The following is a 19,597-nucleotide window of genomic DNA, read 5'->3' on the forward strand; positions in this document are numbered from 1 at the left end:
CAGAGTCTGGAAGCATCGGGCCGGGGGGGAGGGGGGGTGGAATGCAGAGCAGCCTAAGCAGAAGTCATACATCACTTAAAAAGACCAGACGAGGAGACTAGAAATCACATTCACATCAGCGACACTGCAGTTAAGGTACAAAATCTGGTCCAGTTCTCTCCTTCCTTCCTGGCAATTTTTCCTTCCAGTCATTCCCACACAACTGGTAAAGCTGCATATTCCCAAAAGTGAAATGTGTGCAAGGGTAAGGTCATCACTTCAAATCCTCACAAGGAGCTTGAGCGCAAGCCACATAAAAACACCGATTTCTTTTTTGAGGATTTCCCAACATTTCGGTAGGTTTCCCAGAGGAATTTTTGTAGATACCCTTTTCTCATCAGAATAGACCAAGAGACAGACAAACGCTCAGCTACTGCAGAAACACTTGGAGAAGGGAAGACAGGACGCACCTGAGCTCCTGTGCCCCAGCTAGGAGCATCAAGCCGGAACAGCTACTGCTGCCCACTGTCCTGCCTGGGCTGTGACCGGAGACATGAGTCAGGATTACAGCCCAGCTGTGCGACGCAGAAAGGGATCTTTAAACTCTACCCATGTCTGGAGCATAATAAAGTAAGAACACAACTCAGGTGCATTCGGGCATGAATTGCATCTGCTGAAAGCATGTTTCTCAAAGCATATAATCCTGGATTATTTTCTTGTCTTTTCCACCTTATGAAAGCCTGAAATTTTGGGTGCCTCTGTTTTCATCCTTGAACACAATGTAGCAGTCCTCCAAGACCCGGGGAGCATTCAGGACTCACGCCACGGTAAGACATAAGGAACTGGTAACCCCTGAGAGCGCCTGACTCATAGCTAGACCAAATGGTTTGAGATGCGCTACGTAAGAGGTAAGTGTTATTACTATCATTTGTCTCTTCTGTGCCAGACAAAACACTTTGAATTGCAGCTTTCCTTGTTTACATGAAAACAAGGAAATTAGCTTTCTATCAATGCTATCTAGGGAATGCACAAAGGATACCCTAGAAGACAGGCTTTCTGAGTTTGCCACCATAAAGATACTTACAGGGCAGTAAACTATGAAAACGCCCTTGAAGTGGGAAGTGTTGCTCAAGGGCATCCTGAACATGAGAAGTATTATTGTACCTATCCAATTGTTATTCTATCTACTAAATCTTATCTAATTATTCATACACAAAACCACACATGCTTACATCTTTTTTTATAGTTGTTATAGATACTGATTATATTACATTAAATATTTATATCCTCACATACAGCAAAAAATATTACATATATAATTATTGTATTGTATATAGCAACATATTTCCAATTCTATACACAAACACACATAACAGGATGAAAACTATTTCCTTGACATTTTTGGTACTGGTTTATCAATGTAACTCATGTACTTGTGTAGCTCTTCTCTGACTGTCTAGCTTTCTTTTTAAAGGACCCCGTGTCAGGCACATTGTATGAAGAAACAGAGAAGATCTGGCCTGGGTTGTGTGGGGTTTTTTTGGTTGGTTGGTTTTTTGGTGGGTTTTTGTTGGGGTGTTTGGTTTTGGAATTTTTTTTTTTTTAAACGTATAACAAGAACATTAAGGAACAGGAAACACCGTATCTTAATTATGCTAGCCAACAGGAACACTTCACAGTTAACTGCACTTGTGTTTTCTCAGGCAGCTCAAACACTGCAAAGTCAGAATCCTCACAAAGTGGGAAAACATTATCTTTTCATATGAGAAGACAAAAAATAAAGATGAAGTGACTTCCTGAAGGCCACTGACAGACAGGAGAACAGAAAGCAGGAGAGTCAGTCTTTCAGCCATTTGATCTTCCCTCTCACTAGAGGCAGGCCACCTTCTCAGCTGAAACAGGTCTGTTTGGGGGACAGTTAAAACAATAGCTGCAGTTGAATATCAGGGGGTTTTTATTTAGCTTGCTGAGTTAGGTGGAATGGGTAAGTAATGGAGAGGCTCATTAACTCCTGTGCTTTTCACCACTGCTTTCAAAGCAATCACGGAATTAGCTGAAAATTGTTCTCTGGCCCATCCATGTTTTCTATTGAGCGATTCTCATGATGGAAGAGCCAAGATCTGTGACCTTAACTTGGCTCCAATAATGCAGAGAGCAGCCTCTCCTCTGTGGTGAGCTGAGCCTTGAACAATTTCATTAAAAGGAATCATTGGAACAGATGAAATCGATGCTCTCATAACGCAATAGTCTAAATCGTTAATACAGATCCTAATTTAAGGCAGGCAAGAATGTAAATTTTCCCTATCTTCTCTCACAAAACAGCATGTGTTGGCTTTCAAAGGAGGCATAAACACACCTGCGTTATTGAAAGTGCAAGTTCAACATATATTCATTAAATGTTGAATCAAAAATAACCAGGACACGGGCTCCGTTTCGCAACATGCAACTGCTTGCACCTGAGTGCACGGCAGAAAGTAGGTGGTCTATCTTGTAAATAAGACAGACGGATGTAAAGAAATCAGCATGTTTGTCACCAAATGATACTTCTGCTGTGTAGCAATTCCAGTCCATGCACAAAGATCCCCAGTATGGGTCACGGTAAAGCATTCAATTCGATACCGAGAACCTTATCGTATTATTTCACATGAAGAAGAATTATATAGTCAAGCAGTCTGACAGCTTTGCATACGAAGGACAATTTCTCCAAAACAAATGCCAGCAGCTTATTAAGTTACCAATACATTGCTAAGCTATAGTGACTTAATGCCACCAGACCAAAATATTTTCAGATGATTTTTAAAGGGCAGTGCCGGGAAGCTTGCAAATCACACATTCACATTTTAATGAAAGGTGCAATTACTGAGCATTTACCTTGTATTTAATTAAAACGGAACATCAATAAGGCTCATTTAGCATCTCTCTAATATGTCAGCAACTTTTTTAAAAGGTGGTGGCAAATATTAGTTTTTGATTTATACAGTTATGCTGCAGAACAGCATTGCATTTGCTGGGTTGCTACTAAATGACTGTATGACAAACAGTGCAGTTTTGTCAATTCTAAGGCAAAGATAACTTGGCTGTGGTTCTCACACAGAAGACAAATCAAAGACTAATTTAAAATCAGTATAATTTCCTTTAAAATAACAACAATGGAGAGGATTATCATATGCAATTACGATGGAGGAATGCATCTGTTTTTCTGACCTAGCTGTCGCTGTTTTGACTGCTTCCTAATGCATTCAAAATTACAAATAGCTGGTGTATGTCTTCTGAAATAAATTAAAAAAAAAAAATAAAGATAACAGGGAGACAACACGAGAATACCTTTGCTGAAGACATCCCGTTACACAATTGATTCTACTTTGCCAGTCTAGTTTCCGCATAAGCCTTTTCTTATGCTGCATACCTCAAACTCCCTTCCAGCTGGTACCAGAGTTACAAACCAGGCACAAGGTCTAATAATAAATTTCTTTCCAACTCCACAGTCTTTTGCTGTCTCAAGCACACTTGTAGTCACAAGACTCTAGATCTAGACCTAAGCTTCTACCAAGACCTGCTAATCAAGGAGCAACACGATGACTCCAGCTCCTCCGGACCAACTGCTTCATGGCTAAGAACTGTAGGAACCACCTGCAGCTTCTTCCCTAGAGACTAGAAAATTAGGAGAGGGATAGTGTAACATAAACAGAGGGAAAGACAACACATCTGGAGCCTTAGAAAATTTAGCCAAGCAAAATTTACTCCCAGACCAGAGCTGTATCTGTCACTCAAGTACTCATTGTATAAGCTTGCCATGTAATGCTGTGGCAGCTGGGATGTACAGATACCCATGAGAAAGACCATGGCTGGTTTGGCCACAGAGAGCTCACAGCATGCTCGATTAACATCCCCCTCCAGAAAAGCCCTTATGCCAAAAGCCAATATGGGAGATGACCCATGAAAGCAAATAGAACAATTTCTGTGCCTTTACCCTACAATACCAGCTGCAGGTGCTGGTTGCCACTGACCAGGCTCTTCATGACCGGGCTGTTACAAATAACATTAACGCTTTTGAAATAAAAGCCTTAATGCCTGGAGCAGCCACTTAATGATGAAATTACAATAGCAAAAATCGTACTTTCAGTGAGTTGAATGCTTGTACGTTACAAGTTCACACCCAAGCAAGAAAACAAGAGAAACTTGTCCTTCTAATTAAATATTGAGGAGCAGACTACTAGGATGTTAAATATTTAAATTTTCCTGCAACTTCTATGAGATAAATATCTAATATTTACCTAAGCTCATAACAAATGCTTGTCTAGGAGGAAGATATGAAATCGCACTACAACTATGTCATTATTTAATTAAATTTCCCTTTTTAAAAAATTCTAATTTGCCAGCCAGCTTGCTAATGATTTCATGACCATGCTACATAAATATTATTTCCCTGATTTGCTTTAGATGCGTTCAAGCAGATATTAAAAGGGTGTAAGGTTTGCCAACAGCCTCTCTGCTCTCACTAACGGAAACCCATGACAAAAGATCTGCCACAGAGGGCTCAGAAGTGAGAGGAGACGGTCAGAGACATTCAGAAGGCATCCTGCACAGGTCAGAGCTTTGAAATAAAGCATAACAGAGCATCTCAAGGTTTTCTGATTATTTCCTGCTCCGCACAGGTCACCTGTACGTGGTCAAGACACATTTAAACAGGAACATCTTTGAAAATGAAGGACTGCAAGAGACGAAAAGAACAGTTCTTTGATTGAAGCTCCGGACTGAATCTCCTGAGTTTTGAGTTCAAATTCAGGATTCTGACAGGCTGACTGTGGGATTTGAGATGCTTCACCCACTCTGCCTTTCACTTCCAAGGGGGATTAGTTGTATTCCCTATGCTTTTCTGAGGCACTCACCTACAACAAGAATGGGATTTAGGAGCACACACATCCCTGAGCGCATTCTCCGATTAAAAGCAAAAATTATCAAGTATTGAACAGATTGCAAGTATTCCTGTGCTACAGGAGAGGAACTGTGCGTATGTGTGTGGTAACACTGACCCCAGCTGCCCTCGGAAGCAGGTGCCAGGTCTCCATGTACTTGCACAGGAATTAAAAGCTCTTCTGTCAAGTCAGCCTCAGTCAAGTGCTAGGCATCCTTCTGCCTAAGCATACACCAAAACTTCTTCTGACTCACACCGGCAGGTCAAATTTGTTTTTTCCAATGAATGCACACAGACACAAAAAATAAATAAAAAGCTGGAGTTACATTCTCTGATGGAACTCATGTAATGGGCTGAAAGGGGAATGAAGCCTCCAAAGGAGAGTCTAGCAAAACCACATTTGTTTGTGTTTTTAGTTTATAACAATGCTAGAAATCCAGAGCAATTATTAGCTTGGTTTGATCTCAGTACACGCAGACTCTTTTCTCCCCAGAGTAATAGCTCAGTATTTCTTACTCTCACAATTAGCACGGTCTCCTAGCCTCGTCGCAGGTGAAGTTAAATACGAGGAATGAGAGTACAACTCTGCCTATCTTTCTGCAGGTAGCAATTTTGTTACATCAACCTAATACGCACCTGTCTTTGAGACAACTGCTCTGTGTCACAGGCCATCGTGTAATCATCAGATGACAACTTTTCAACACCACTGATCTGAACTGCATTCAGGTAATGACAACATTGACAGTTCTTCTGATTTTCTCATCTGTGATGTTTTATTTAAAACCCCAGCTCCTCCAAACAAATGATCATCTAAGAATGCCAGCTTTTACTTCCTAAAGCATACTTCCAGCCTTCACGTTGTACATAAAAGCCTAGGAATGGGAACCAAACATACCTTGATGTCGCAAAAATTCAAAGCAAAATAAAAGAACTCAATGGGTACTCTACATATCATCATTTTAGGGGATCAGGCTCCTTTCAATTAAGATTAGGGTATTTTTTTCTAAAAACAATGTGACTAACAAGAAAATTTACCTTGAATTTAAATCAAAAGTTTGCTTATAATAAGAACTCTTCAAAAGGCAAAGGTGTACAAGGCAAACTTGAACAAAGAGTAGTTTGGGCTTCTTTTTTCTTTCTCTTTCTCTCCCCCCCCCCCCCCCGCCTTCTTCAAGAGTGCTCGTTAATCCCAAGAGATGGAGGTCTTTATATTGGCTCTGGCTTAGCATTTATGAGGTGCCTGCAAACTTCAGCGTAAAGCGGATCTGTTAGGAGTTTGTACTCAATGCTGTGCAGGGGCTTGGGGATGGACTGACTGGTTCGAAGGGGTGTCCTGAGGATTTTAACAAAATCTTTAAAGCAAGAAAATGCTTTAAGTTATCAGAGAAGGAAAGGAAGGCACCCCGTTATTTAGCTGAAAGGAGGACGACAAGGAGTTAATTTCTGACAGACTTGCACTCTTTCCTCATGTTTCACTCAAACGCTAAAGAATGAATTTATAATGCCAAGTTTCAACTTTGCAAAACACCGCTCTCCAAGCATTATGCATTTTTTAAAGCTGGTTTAATAATATACATTCATGCACAAACCAATGCTATAATTGCAGATTCCTTAGAACAATGAAAGACTAAACAAATCCTTAATTTATAAGGCTCCACAGTGCTATTTAAGGACATCCTTGTATTACTGTAGAATTTCAAGCTGAACTCGCACGCTCACATGTGGCAAGGACCTCGCTAATCCTACCCAGAGTGGCATGTTAGCAACCCCTTTGCAATTAGCCTGAGATGAAGCAATGCAAAGCTATCACCGACCTCCACCCCATTTGCTTTGGGGTGCGACACGCCTGGAACTCAATAAGGGTTAGAAAGCCCTCATCCTCCTAGCAGACACCCGAGGAAGGCAAGGAGAACTTCTGTCTGAGCTGGATGCGGGAACAAAGTCAGTCCCTGATTATTTGTGTGTCACTAACTGAACAGCATCGTCATTCACGTGCCGACAGCTCACATCCAGACACCACTTGATGCTGTGAGACAAGCAACCTGCACACACACTTTGCGTAAGTCCTTTGGTAACAGACCATCCAGAAAGGAAAACTTGAGCTTCAGTTCAGCACACAGTATAGTCATCATCAAGGGATTTTAATACGAAGAACAGCAGCTCAACGAACAGAACAGTTTGCCAGGAAAGACAAAAGTCACCACATGCAAAGAGATTTCAAGTCAGACCTATCAGTCAGGGAGACTTTGGACTTAATTCTCCTTTCCCGTTTACCCTGGTGCAGTCCCCGTAACATACCTAAACTCAAAGGAATTTCACAAGAGAGGACACAGTATGTAAATGAAAAATCAAACATGATGGGACGCATTTGTTAGATGTGTAAAAGGAGCAATTATTGGAAGGTAACAGGTATTGTGGCACTTCACATTCTCAATCAAAAGGTGTTAAAGAATAAAAAAAAAAAGTAAAAAAAGGCTTCAGGTCTCTCCAGCTTATGCAGTATCCACAACTGCGAGAATTAAATTCAGATTTGGAGGACAGAAGTTCCTACCTCTTCCAGTGAGTCACTATATGTACATTTTCTATGCCTATTCCACTACAAATCTTAACCATTTCAGAATTAGTTTAAGAACGCTGATTTTGTGCTGTCTGATGTTACAGACCAACGCTTAAGAATCACAAATGAAAAAGCAACATGCCGTGCTGAATTAATTTCTCATTCAGCTTTTATAATCCTGTAAACAAATAATGTGATTTGCACACTTCTCACCCACGTGCTACCTTGAAACTTTTCCCCAAACTGACTCCATCGGAGAATGTAATGTTCCTTTCCAATAAAACTGCTTTTACAAGGAGGCTACAGCAGCAGAGTTCCCTGCACCTGTGTAGTCTCATAGTTTAAAAAACACAAAACCAATTAGAAAAAAATAACCAACCCTAATCAGGACACATACCAATTGTTTGATATTTGGAAGAAAAAGTGATTTTTTTTTTTCTTTTCTAGGGCTATTAATATTTCACTAAGCTGTGCTGTAGACCCATCACGAGTAAGATGTTTGCAACACTGATTAGACAAATTCACAAATTACAAGAAACCACAGAAGTCTTCATTTATCCATGGTCAAACCTTGTTATAACTTCAGTTATGTGATATATAACAGAAACCACATGTGTCCACAACATTTCTGATCGGCACCAACCCATGTTTTAAGGCAGCCCTCACAAAATGCTCTCAAAGAACTGCACGACATCGCCGCTGACGGTTAGAAATACAACCTCACAGGATGAAGTATCAGTGGGAGTGAAGAGTTAAAGAAAGAGCCCTACTTTAATGTAAGGAAAATCCTTTCCCACTGTTGTACAGATACAAAAAGAATAATTGAAGATGATAAGAGGGGAAGTGTTACAGGAGGCAAAAGTACCCCTCCACCCCCCCGATTCTGTTGGAGTAACCCCCATTCACTTCAAACAGAATCTTTCCTAATTATTGTTTGATGGGGCTTGGAGGGGAGGAAGATGTACAGTCATCTTGAAAACCTTTGATAATGTTTCCCTTAAATTTTATTAAAAACACATGGATATTTCTTCCACTCAGCAGCCAACCTAAAGTCAGTTTTTAAATACTAGCTCCACTCTCTCTTTAGTTCCCCTTTAATAGGGCAGCGGAACAGTTCCTACAGGAGAATTAAAGCCAGATGCTGACAACTGGGCCATGCACTAATACATTTCTTAAATCCTAAACATACACACCTCCGACCTCCCTGATATCTCTGGGCAGCTGTATCTAATACACCTGCTGCACAAGGTATTACTTGGGTTCAGGTACTGGCCAGCGTGAGGAATGCCACAGTCGGCCACCTCCAATTTTAAAAAAAAAATCTAGCTCCTCATGCTTTGAGGTCCGGATAAAAATCACAGTTAAAGACAGTGTATTACGTAAAGAGCCAGCAATATATTTTTAGAATTGAGAAAGAATTTTATTGAACCATTTTAAAACCATGCACACGATGACAACATCATCTTTCTCTCTCACTTGCCCTGAAAAAGGATACATTAGCAAAGAGAGACAGGAAAAAAAACAACCTGGCATGAAGAGGGTCAGATTCCTTCACTTTTAGACCACAACTTCTCTATTACCAAGGGAACACCCGAAGGAAAATCGAGGCACTGATAAGGGAAGAGCTTCCAGAAGTTGGAAAATGGACCTCAGTACTAGCGTGTTTGGTAATCCTGCCCTTAGACGCGACGAGCTTAGTCATGCCTAATATGGAGCGGGAGCTCTGGCACAGACAAAGTTTCAAGGATGTGACAGTGATGGAGAGAAACCATTCCTGCATTTTACAGGCACTCCACAGTTGCAGAAAAGGTGTGAACAGCTTCACCCTGGGTACCACCGCTGATGTTCACGGCTCTTCCTCCCCTGCCCTCTCTAATAATGAGAAGCAGACAGTGATGCTTTGGTGAATGAGTTTGCCAGAAGGTATCGCTGAACATTTTCTTCAGTCAAATACCGTGAATCCTACAAATTGAATACGAATGGAAGAAACCTGATTCTAGAGCAATGCCTTCAAATGGCCTACAGAAGTGAGCAGAGATTTATGGGTCTGATCCAAGTCTCTTTGAAGGCAGCGGAAAGACCGCAACAGGGTAAGGCAGGAATTCTGTTCCTGCTGCGGAAAAGCACAGAAGAGATGTCATCCTCTGTTAACTATTTTTCTTCTACAAGGAAGTCTCAGCAAAGGAAAATGTGGCCCTAAAACACAAGAAACAATATCTATTACTGAACTTTTAGATTCCACGAGAATTGATTAAAAGATTCTTTAAAAAATATTGATTGAAAATAGCATCCGAGTTTACTTTAGCAAATCAATAGGATTTTCTTGATCTTTTTTCAATAAAAAGAACAATCTGCTGCCTGAATTACATGTATTTTGATATTATATCAAAACTTCAATTAAATCAAATGAGCACATACAGTAAACAACTCTTGGCTGTTTAATACCAGCCATTGAGTAATCCCATTTGATTACTTCTTACAAATACACTCTAAAAATCAAGTTCTCTTGTGTTACTATATTCGCTGTATTTGTATCTTTATAATGTGCCTCGGAAGAGTTGATAAAATTTCTTCTTAGCTGTTTTTCACTACAGTTTCCACCTACAATTTGAGCTGGATAGACCAAAGTCCAAACAGAATTTGAAATGTGGTATGTTCAAGTTCCATTTCTAATTTGCATTACTTCTCACACTTTTGGTGATTCTTTCTCCCTTCAAAAACTTCTTTTCTTTTCCTAGCAGTACTGACAAGTCCAAGCCAAAACCCTGCTCCCTGCATAAGCTCAACTTAAGATGTCTCGGCTCCAGAAAGTTTACAAACTAAAACAATAGGAATTCAAAACAAAAGTGGAGGGACAGCCTCCACTTGTTTAAATCAACATTCAGTAACAAACTGATACTGGAATCGAATGATTTTTCTTACACACATTTCTTACTTGTAAAGCTGCATTATTCATATGCTCTGCATTTCAGAACCACTAACTTGGCAATTCCTTGGGACCAAGAAGGATAAAGATACAGAAGAGTCTTAATTAAAAAAATAATTTATTGCAATACTAAAAGTTGTCTTCTTAATGAAGACTGGATTCTGCTGGCAGCTGTCTACATTGCAACATCTAAGTTTTAAGGCCACTATCACTTTATTCCTTCACTTTTAAAAATGCAGAAAAGGTAACACTGCATTAAGATTGATGCCACTAAACTGAGTTCTTATAGTGAAATGTCATTCTTCTTTATTATCTTTATTCTAATACTGCTTGCAAATCATACTCCGGCTGCACAACTATTTATTTCAGGTTTGCTTGCAGAAAGCTAATAGGAAAAAACACTGTTTGCTTCATAAAACCACTGTTTTTGTTAGCTTTGCTCTACAGTATGAAGAAACCGTTATAAAAGCAGAGATTTCACAAGGAAGGCATACAAATTTCCATGGCTATATTTTTGTTTATTAATAGATGAAGATGCATGTAGAAAACTAAAAATTTAACATTTGTTCCTGGTTCTGTTCTTAGCAATGAAGGCCAGATTTTGCTGGGGCTACTTGTGTGGCATCCCGCTCCGCAGGCGGTTCTACAGAAACTGCTGGGTTTCTATGTTTGGCTCAAATGTGACTTACCACCCAAAACCAGCACAAAGGCCCTTAGCAAACAGTTGGGTATTTGTAACCACCACATCTTTACTCAAAAAGGAATCAAGATTTTTTCCAAACTGTTGCACTGGTTCTGCAGAGCGGTATGCAACTGCTGCCCAAACATCTCTTCTGCATGTTTGAATGCTGCTCCCAGTACCAGCATCACCAACAGCAATATCAAGCTGGTGAACCCTTGTTCCCATCTGTTCATGATACCTGTATTCTGAAACATCTCCTAAGGAAGAAGGTATTTTGTTTAGAGCTCAGCAAATTTCTGCTTTGCTTTTGTAAGAGTTGTAGTACTTGCAGAAATGCACACACAGCTGCGTATGTTAGGAGTTTCAATATTCATGATGTACCATGTCAGAATGGAAATCAGACAGCCAATTTCCACTGAGGCTCAAATAGGAGTTACAGAGATACCATAATCTTTTAGGATCCCGTGAGGAAAGGGAAAAAGAATCCCCACAACCTAGTCTTGTATCCTTTCATAAGGATCACTGCCACTGAGTGAGGGGAAGGGAAAGAACTGTGTTCAGGAGATGGCTAATGGGATACAAAGGCTTTCCTCTCCAGCACAATAAGACCTTAGTAAGCCAGATGTCAGGTCAGTGACGACTCAGTGACAACTCATCATGTTTTACCAAGCCTACCAACATATCACCATTTGAACCTCAAGTTTTTACTCTCATGACTACTCTTAACCATCATAATGGGATTCACCTCTGCTGGGGACTGCAACTCATAACCTTCCTCACGCCATTCAGCTGTGCCTGTGTATATAGCATCTTTGCGCTGAAGACAGGATAAAGATTTAAGATCAGTTAAGGCTAAGCTAAAATTGGAATACCACTCTAACATGGGAAGAAGCAGTTGTGCTAATGTGCTACACTACTTACCCAACAGCATCAAACTCTCAGAGGAAAACTAAGGTTCACACCAGGCACATCTTCAGTATCACGTAACACGGTCACTGTTCCCACTGCAGCCCCTCAAAATGTAACAGAACCTTTAAATACCATGTTGGGCATACCCTTCTCACACACAAATAGTTCACTGAATACCTATCACGTTCTGAGCAGCAAAGCCAGAGATTAAAAATAAACACTTCTGTGCAATGCAAAATAACATATTATTATATTATTAGAACCCTAGAGAGAAACACAGTCTTGCCAAAAATCACTTCTACATGTAAGAAAACCTACAAATCAGAACTAGCGCATAGACTTGCTCACATATCAAGAAAATAAAAAGGCAAACAGGAAATTTGATACCTTATTTATAACGCCATCTTGGTAATAAAGAGATTAAAGGCACATCATAGACTGTAGACATAAAGACAGCTTTCATCTCTACAAATGGACAACCTGACAAGGAATGCATGCGTCAGGTTGCATTCCCCTTCTGTGTGTCTGTGTGCGTGCAGAGGGAGAAACATTCAGTGTCTGGTATGAAACCAGAATTAAAGGACATTAATTATTTGCTTACAAAACATCTTGACAGGATACTCTATTTCTTGGTCATTTCCTACACACAGAGATACACACCAATTTCCAAGTGCAAGCCGGGGAAAAACTTACAGGCAACTTTTAAAATTATTATAACATACATTCTGAATATATGAAACGCAGAGGATGCGTTCTCTGTAATAACGACCAAGCTATTTTCTGACTCTCTCCTCCCTGATCTGTTTATCTCTAGCAAAGCTGTCCTTCTGGATCTTCTTGTTTAAAGAAAGAGGATTTTAAAGTAAATACAGACACATTTTTTCCTATCAATCATGATCCTAGGGATCAAAGATCATTTGTAAAGAGAATTTCCACCTCTTCCTCCAAGATGCGTTCCTTAGAATATCCAGAATGAGACAAGTTGTATATGGTTTTCTCTCAATAAGCACCAACGCACAGAGAAGACTTTTAGACAGGCACCCACAGAACTGGTAGCAGACTGATGACAAAGCAGCACAATGAGTGAATTTCTGTATCACTAATCCTGAGGCCATTTGGCCTATGTCACTCCAAGCAAAGTGACTGCTCCACCTTGAGAGCCTAGAAGTTCTGCGAGACTACATTTTTAGGTTTAACAGAAGAAAGAAAATCTCACATATCTACTTTGGAAAAAATTGTGAATCAGTTGAGAAAACTACTACTCTGATTTCAGAGTATAGTACTAGGCTTCAAAAACAATCTGATTTGAAACAGGGCCTCTAAACATGTCTATCTTGATGGAAAAAGTAGTATGATATTTATTTTTGCAGGTATTTGACCTGGACAGTAACACATGAAGCAGACTGAAGTTTCAAAATCATATTCAATTATTCTGCAGGACTAAGGAAGAACAGATCTTTCTTGCTTGGACAGCATTCTCCATAAAAACGTAAGGCCTCCTGGAGGGATTCATTTAACATGGTCTTTAAACAATGCATTTTGTCTAAGCCATTACTGTATGTCTACTTTTCTGTGTCTGGGAGAGTAATAATGATTTCATTCAAGTATCCATTTCAACTCATCTGGTCCGGGATTTCATTGCGGCAGACCAGCTCTGCAAGTTCAACATACCGTATCCAGGGATATGTTATCCAGATAGGAACTTCAGCTCAAAACCAGCACCAATAGCATAGTGCTGTTCTCAGAGTCTGAAAAAAGGAGATGAAGAGATACGGCCCAGTTTTCTGATTCATGCTTCGCTCTGAATGGACAAACCACAGGGTACGTTGCTGGTCTTTCAAGGTGCAAAGTGGTCAACTACCAAACCGGCTTTGGGGGGGCAGAGGGAGGATGTGGGGTGGCAGTGGAAGGAAAAAAGAAGCTAGATTTAGGGGTCAGGTCTTCATTCTGCTGAATTTTCCCTCTATTAGGTAATGCTGAGAGATACAATAAGCTTTGTATCAGGACAGGTTTACTCAGTAAATCAGCATCAGTTTGAGTAAGTTAGCTGCTCGCAGAAAAAGTATTCCTCCAAGATCTCACTGAATCACCAAGTTCACGTGGATTGATGTTTTGCTTTTTGATTTTGGACACAGATGAGTACCTCTCCTCTCAGTATCTGAAATGAGGATCACACTGACCACGTCAGAGTCATACTCTGTATTCAGTCAAGACAGCGGAGAAAGAATAAAGATGATGATCATCATAGCCAAGGTATCTTCTAATGTGAAATAGAGAAGGGATAACAGGAATTAACGGATATCTTTTTGATTCACAGAAGATTTTTTTTGTCCAAGAAGGACTTTCCCAAAGGCTTCAAAAAGGATGTGTTGTTTTGATTTTGCGGCAACAGTTCTTTTTCTTCATAGTGATTTTCATCTTCAGTTAACATTCATCTGAGCTGAAACTTGTTCTTGACAGCATTCATCCCTCTGTATCCACGGTTATCACAAATCCAGGATAATCCAGGAACTACATTACCATGTATGTTTCCCTCAGCTCTGTGTCTAGACAGAGCTCAGATTGGAGGGGGAAAAATGTCCAAGAAGAAGTAAAAGTGAATATGCTTCTACTTCACAACTATATTCGCTTTATCTGGGAAAACACTCAACCAGTAGCAACCAAAGGTGGAAAACAAAGCTGTGATTCACATTAAAACTAAAGAGAGACTATGAAGATGGACCTATTTTTGAAATTTACCTAGACAAATGTCAGACTCTAGTCAGCTTGTTTCCCAGTCACATGGGGTTAGAAAGAGGATGCCAAATGGGTTGCATTGCTCCAACCTCAGGTAGCTGAAAAAAACAGCTTCATTCATGTCCATGCAAGTCCACTGGTAACAGCAAAGGAGCACATTTACACTTCTGATACTTGCTCATTTTCAGAGCAACCTTGACGGACAAAAACGTCATTATGATAAATATTACAGGTAGCCAGTTCCCCCCTAAATTAAGAGCCAGGCAGCAAAGGCAGGGGAAAAAAAGCTCAACTCTATAGAAGCAAGACTTCTCACACCATCTTCATTTCTTTCCATGGAAAACAGAATTTAAAGTCACTTTCTGCCTAAGAATAACTTACGGTTTTCCCCAAAGCTCTCAAGTATATCACTTTACAGACCAGAAACCTCTTACTACTGACAGAACCTGCCAAACTCCACATCGAAGAGCTCGGCAAGAGGAGTGAAGAGGAGGGCAAGGACACTTCCTTTCATCTTTGGCATATCTCAGCTCTCTTTCCTAGAGGTCTGCAAGAGCAAAAGGTGCCACAAACTCCAAGAGGCAGCACAATTAAGATAACAGTCTCCTTGTGAGACAAAACCTGTCCTGTGATATAACTAGGAATGAGACACAGATACAGTACTGCTAGTCCAAAACTTAAGTGTCTCTAATAATAATTCAGAAGCACAAAGGCTGTTTTGAGCCAGATAGCAGCTCAGCACAGAGCATTCACGGTTACTGCTGTCTAAAGTTCCCCCTCACCTTAACTGTTCGTGCTGAAGCATCATTTTAGGCAGAGGACCTCAACATGATGAAAAAAAAAAAAAAAAAAGAGAAACACACAGTTCACAGAATACTCATTATTCATGAAAAGTGAGTTTATGAATAGGGTATTTGATAAGAAAAGTTTCCCTTCAACCAATATTCTGGATTTGTTTTTTTTCTTCTCCCCAAATACATAGTAGCACTATAGCATTAGCCAGGTCAAGACAAATGCATGCTAACACTGTGTAGCAACAGCAGCACTAATGAAGAAGGTATCTGGGAAAAAGAGAAGTCAACGATGGTAGGAAAGTTACTGAGCATTAAAAGAATAGCCAATATAAAACTAAATTGGTTCTCTATCTTATTTCTGTTGTGAAAAAAAAATTTAAAATCAAAAGCCAGATTCATTTTTCACTGGATCATTATTATGCTCCTCTGGAAATTGTCTGCAGTGACTTTCATTCCAGGAAATAATATAAATCTAGTATTAGAGCTGAACTCAGGAGTCACGCACACTTTAAAACCACAAATTTAATTGGGTTCTGGGATCAAAAAGTTATATCCGGATTGCATTTGCCATTCTTTCAGCCTCCAATTGTCCTTTCCAAATCAGAATTGCTAATAGAAACTTTTACAGTCTATAATAGTGAAAACTCTCACATACAGATAATGGGCTGGATTGTGTCTGGCTCTGTGAAGGTGTGCAAAGGGGAAAAGATCACAAAGAGCCTACAACACAATATATATTTTCTGTGGGGCCAGCCAGGATTCACAGACTTCCAATTTATGGAGTGTAGGCCAGTGCTAGACTCTCAAAAGCTCTTAAGGAGGGTTATGGCTTGTTACTGCTGTAGCAATCAACTTGCCTTGCACAAGGGAAAAGGACAGACATATTGCACCTTCTCAAAAGGGGCAGTAATGGCCAGTCTTTTATAGAGCAACTGAAGGCTCTCCTTCTGCTCAAGACATAATGGTCTGCAGATCTTTCAAATTGTAGTAGTTTCACCCCTACTTTTAAGAACCCTGAAAATTCTTATCTTTGAGTTTTGGCCAAGCCAGCGATGTTCATGTTGGTTTTGAAGAGAGAGCAGATTGAAACTCAGTACTTATTATGTGCTGCTCCTGGAGAACGGCGCTACTCAGCTCTGATTGCACCCTACTGAGCTCAAAACCACATCCCTTTCTGTGCCAAGAGGAAGATAAGCTAAGCCTAGCTGTTCTCAGAGAGGATGCTAGAATGTGGAATTGGACTTGCAGTAGCTGGCTGACAATAATAGTTTTAGAAGAAACACATGTTACAGTGACAGTAGCAATTTTAAGCTCTGGGTCATATTAGTGACACTCTACAGTGCTGATAAAATCGTAATGCCAAACTGTAGCTGGAAGACCAATAGTTTACATAATAAATGTTCTTTCTCTATGATACAATAGGCACTTAAATTTTATTCCCTCAGAAAGTAAAAAAATGGAGAAAAATATCTTCTTTGTCTTTGCTATCGGAATTGGTCACCAGTCTTTCAAATAAGGCCAGGAAGTCAAACCATTGGGGGAGTTTGTTGGTGTTTGTTTTAGGAGTTTTCTATTTGCAATTCAAATTATCTTCTAATACAGCAAAATTTAATTTAATTTAAGACGCACATTATTTGCCATACAAATATCGTTCTAAAATGCTTGCTGAAGTTAGGTACAGTCACTTGACAAAAAATATGAAGGGAAGGAACAAGCATCAAGAGTAAAAAAAAAAAAAAAAAAAAAGAAATCCTGCCACAAAGGTGTCCTAACATCAAAAATTTACTCAGGTGGAGTTGCAGGTTTTGCACCCATCTCAGCAAAAGGGTGGGGAGGAATATCATTTACCTTGTTTGTGGAACAATACCTCAACATTTTTCTTTTCTGTTAACATGTACTGATAAATACGAGTCCAGAACAAATCCATCAGCTGCAGGGAGTGCCTGTACTTTCAACATCCTTCACCAGCAAAGAATGTTTTCCATTCTGCTCAGGAAGTGCCCCCCTTTATAAACATGAGAATCAAAGCCCTCTATTCTTTAACAAAACATGTCTCAAATTAAAGCATTAAATCTTCCTTTAATCAAAGGAGCAGCAGAGGTTGAACATCTGAGCAGAATCATTTTGCTATTCAGATTTATCATCATTATTACTAGAATAGTGAGTAGTGACATAAAATGGACTGAGAGCTCCTTCGAGCAAAGCACTGTGCAGAACATAGGGGACATGTCGCCACAATGGGAAATCAGTGAGTTAGTACACCCTGGGACACTACCCCATCCTACCCCATACATGTGAGCTCCTGACCTATTACAATTTCAAAGTTAGCGTAAACCATTTTCGTGGCAATGCTTCAGGATAGTTTAATTTAACCTGCTTTAATTTACATCCACAATGAAATTAAAGCATTCACAGTCAGCTACCAAATCTCAGCTGAGAGGCAGAACTTCCAGCAGTGCAAAGGTAAGTCCCTGAAATGTGCTGCCTCTCTTGCTACTGTGCAAACGTGGCCTAAGAATGTCCTCAACTGACAGAGCTGACAACTGAAACAGCAGCATGGATAAAGGGTACGTGCCAGGAGAATGGGAGCGTCGAGTCAAACAGGTGAAATAACTCATCCCAAGTCAAACCGCACTCTAATGGCAGAGCCTAGAAAATAATGGATTTCCTTCCAGAATGCCTACTCTATCAAGGTAACTACCAAAGCTACCAGTTAATCTCGCTATAACTTTGCAAGCAACTTCTCTGACCAACACACATCAAACACTCCGACGAGGGCATGACTCCCAGATCAGTTTAATCAGAACAGCTGCCTACACCAAGCTGTTGTACCTACGGTTACAATACTCTACCTACTGGACTCTGCTACCTCTAATATTCTCTCTTCAAGTCACCAAAATGGCTACACAGAGTCAGAGCAGAAGTCCATCCAGCCCCAAATCCTGCCTTCAACAACAGCCTGAAGCAGATGCCAAGAGAAGAGCAGAGGAACGGAGCACACTAACAGAGATACTACCCTTGAGCACACTCCCAGCCTTCAACAACTTGACGGTTTGGCACTTCACGGAGAGTCTTTTGGAGGCGATTCCCAAGTACTAAGCATCCTCAATGGATTTCCAGGCAATGAAGTTATCCATTCTCATTTTGAACCCAGATAAACTTTTAGCATCCTAATACCCTCTGGTAAATCATGCTTTTTTCCTTTAAACAGTGCTCAAATCCCCAACTCTTAAGACTCAAAGCCTGGTACCCAAGCCAAGCAGCTTCCCAAGCTGACCCATCTTTACGGCTCCAAACAATCTTAAGAATATTGCTTGGGGTAGGAAGCAAACTGTCCATCTCTACACCTGTTGTCTCTCTGTGTCAGACCTCTAATGTATCAGCCAATGGACATTGCCTTCACAACACACGGAGATGAGTACTAGCATCGTATCTACATAACTCAGGTAGAGCTATAAATTCATTCCACTTCTAAAGTAAAGCTGTTCATGTAATTTTTGGTATTGCCATCACAACGGTGACAATAACATGCAACTCCTGTCAAGGCTACCAGTTTGTCTCACCATAACTTTGCAAACAACTTCTGTGACCAATACACATCAAACATTCCTTCAAGGGCAGGATTCCCAGATCGGTTTATCAGAACAGCTGCCTACACTAAGTTGTCGTGCCTATGGTTACAAGAATGTGCCATGGCTAATCTGGATCTGGGTGGGATTAACTCCCTACAGCTGCTGGTGCTGAGATTCCTGGCTCTATTTAATTTGGCAAAGAACCACACAGGAAGCTGAAAGACTCAGTCACTATAGTGAAGCTTCTGACATTTTTGTCCCTGGACCCCAGAGAACCCAAACACAACTCCTGCCAGAAATCAGGAAACTATTCAATTTACACAAACAGGCATGTAAACTCAGGTTGTAGTTTTGTTACCGATTTAAACTGCCCAAAGTGCAAGTTGTCTCTGCCCTCGCCACCTCCATCGGCTGGGTGCTCCCACTCTCTCTCGGGTGCCAGCACTAGTGCTTGTTTGGCTGTGTGCTGAGCTGGCTCAGGGAGCCCAAAGACACATGCACAAACTAATTAAAAAAAAAAATTAAAA

General features: G+C 40.3%; 1 protein-coding gene and 1 long non-coding RNA gene across 11 annotated transcripts in view; both read right to left on the bottom strand.

Moving 5' to 3' along the window:
* Positions 1-17,245, bottom strand: part of LOC128904922 (uncharacterized) — a 58,743-nt gene extending 41,498 nt beyond the window's left edge. The window contains exon 1 of the long non-coding RNA XR_008464675.1: positions 1-17,245. This exon is cut by the window's left edge and continues 3,785 nt beyond it. This is a non-coding gene — a long non-coding RNA (uncharacterized LOC128904922).
* RBMS3 (RNA binding motif single stranded interacting protein 3) overlaps positions 1-19,597 on the bottom strand; it is a 719,476-nt gene that overhangs the window by 412,690 nt on the left and 287,189 nt on the right. The window lies entirely within an intron of this gene.

This window comes from Rissa tridactyla, chromosome 2, assembly GCF_028500815.1.
Source record: "Rissa tridactyla isolate bRisTri1 chromosome 2, bRisTri1.patW.cur.20221130, whole genome shotgun sequence".
Lineage (NCBI taxonomy): Eukaryota > Metazoa > Chordata > Aves > Charadriiformes > Laridae > Rissa > Rissa tridactyla.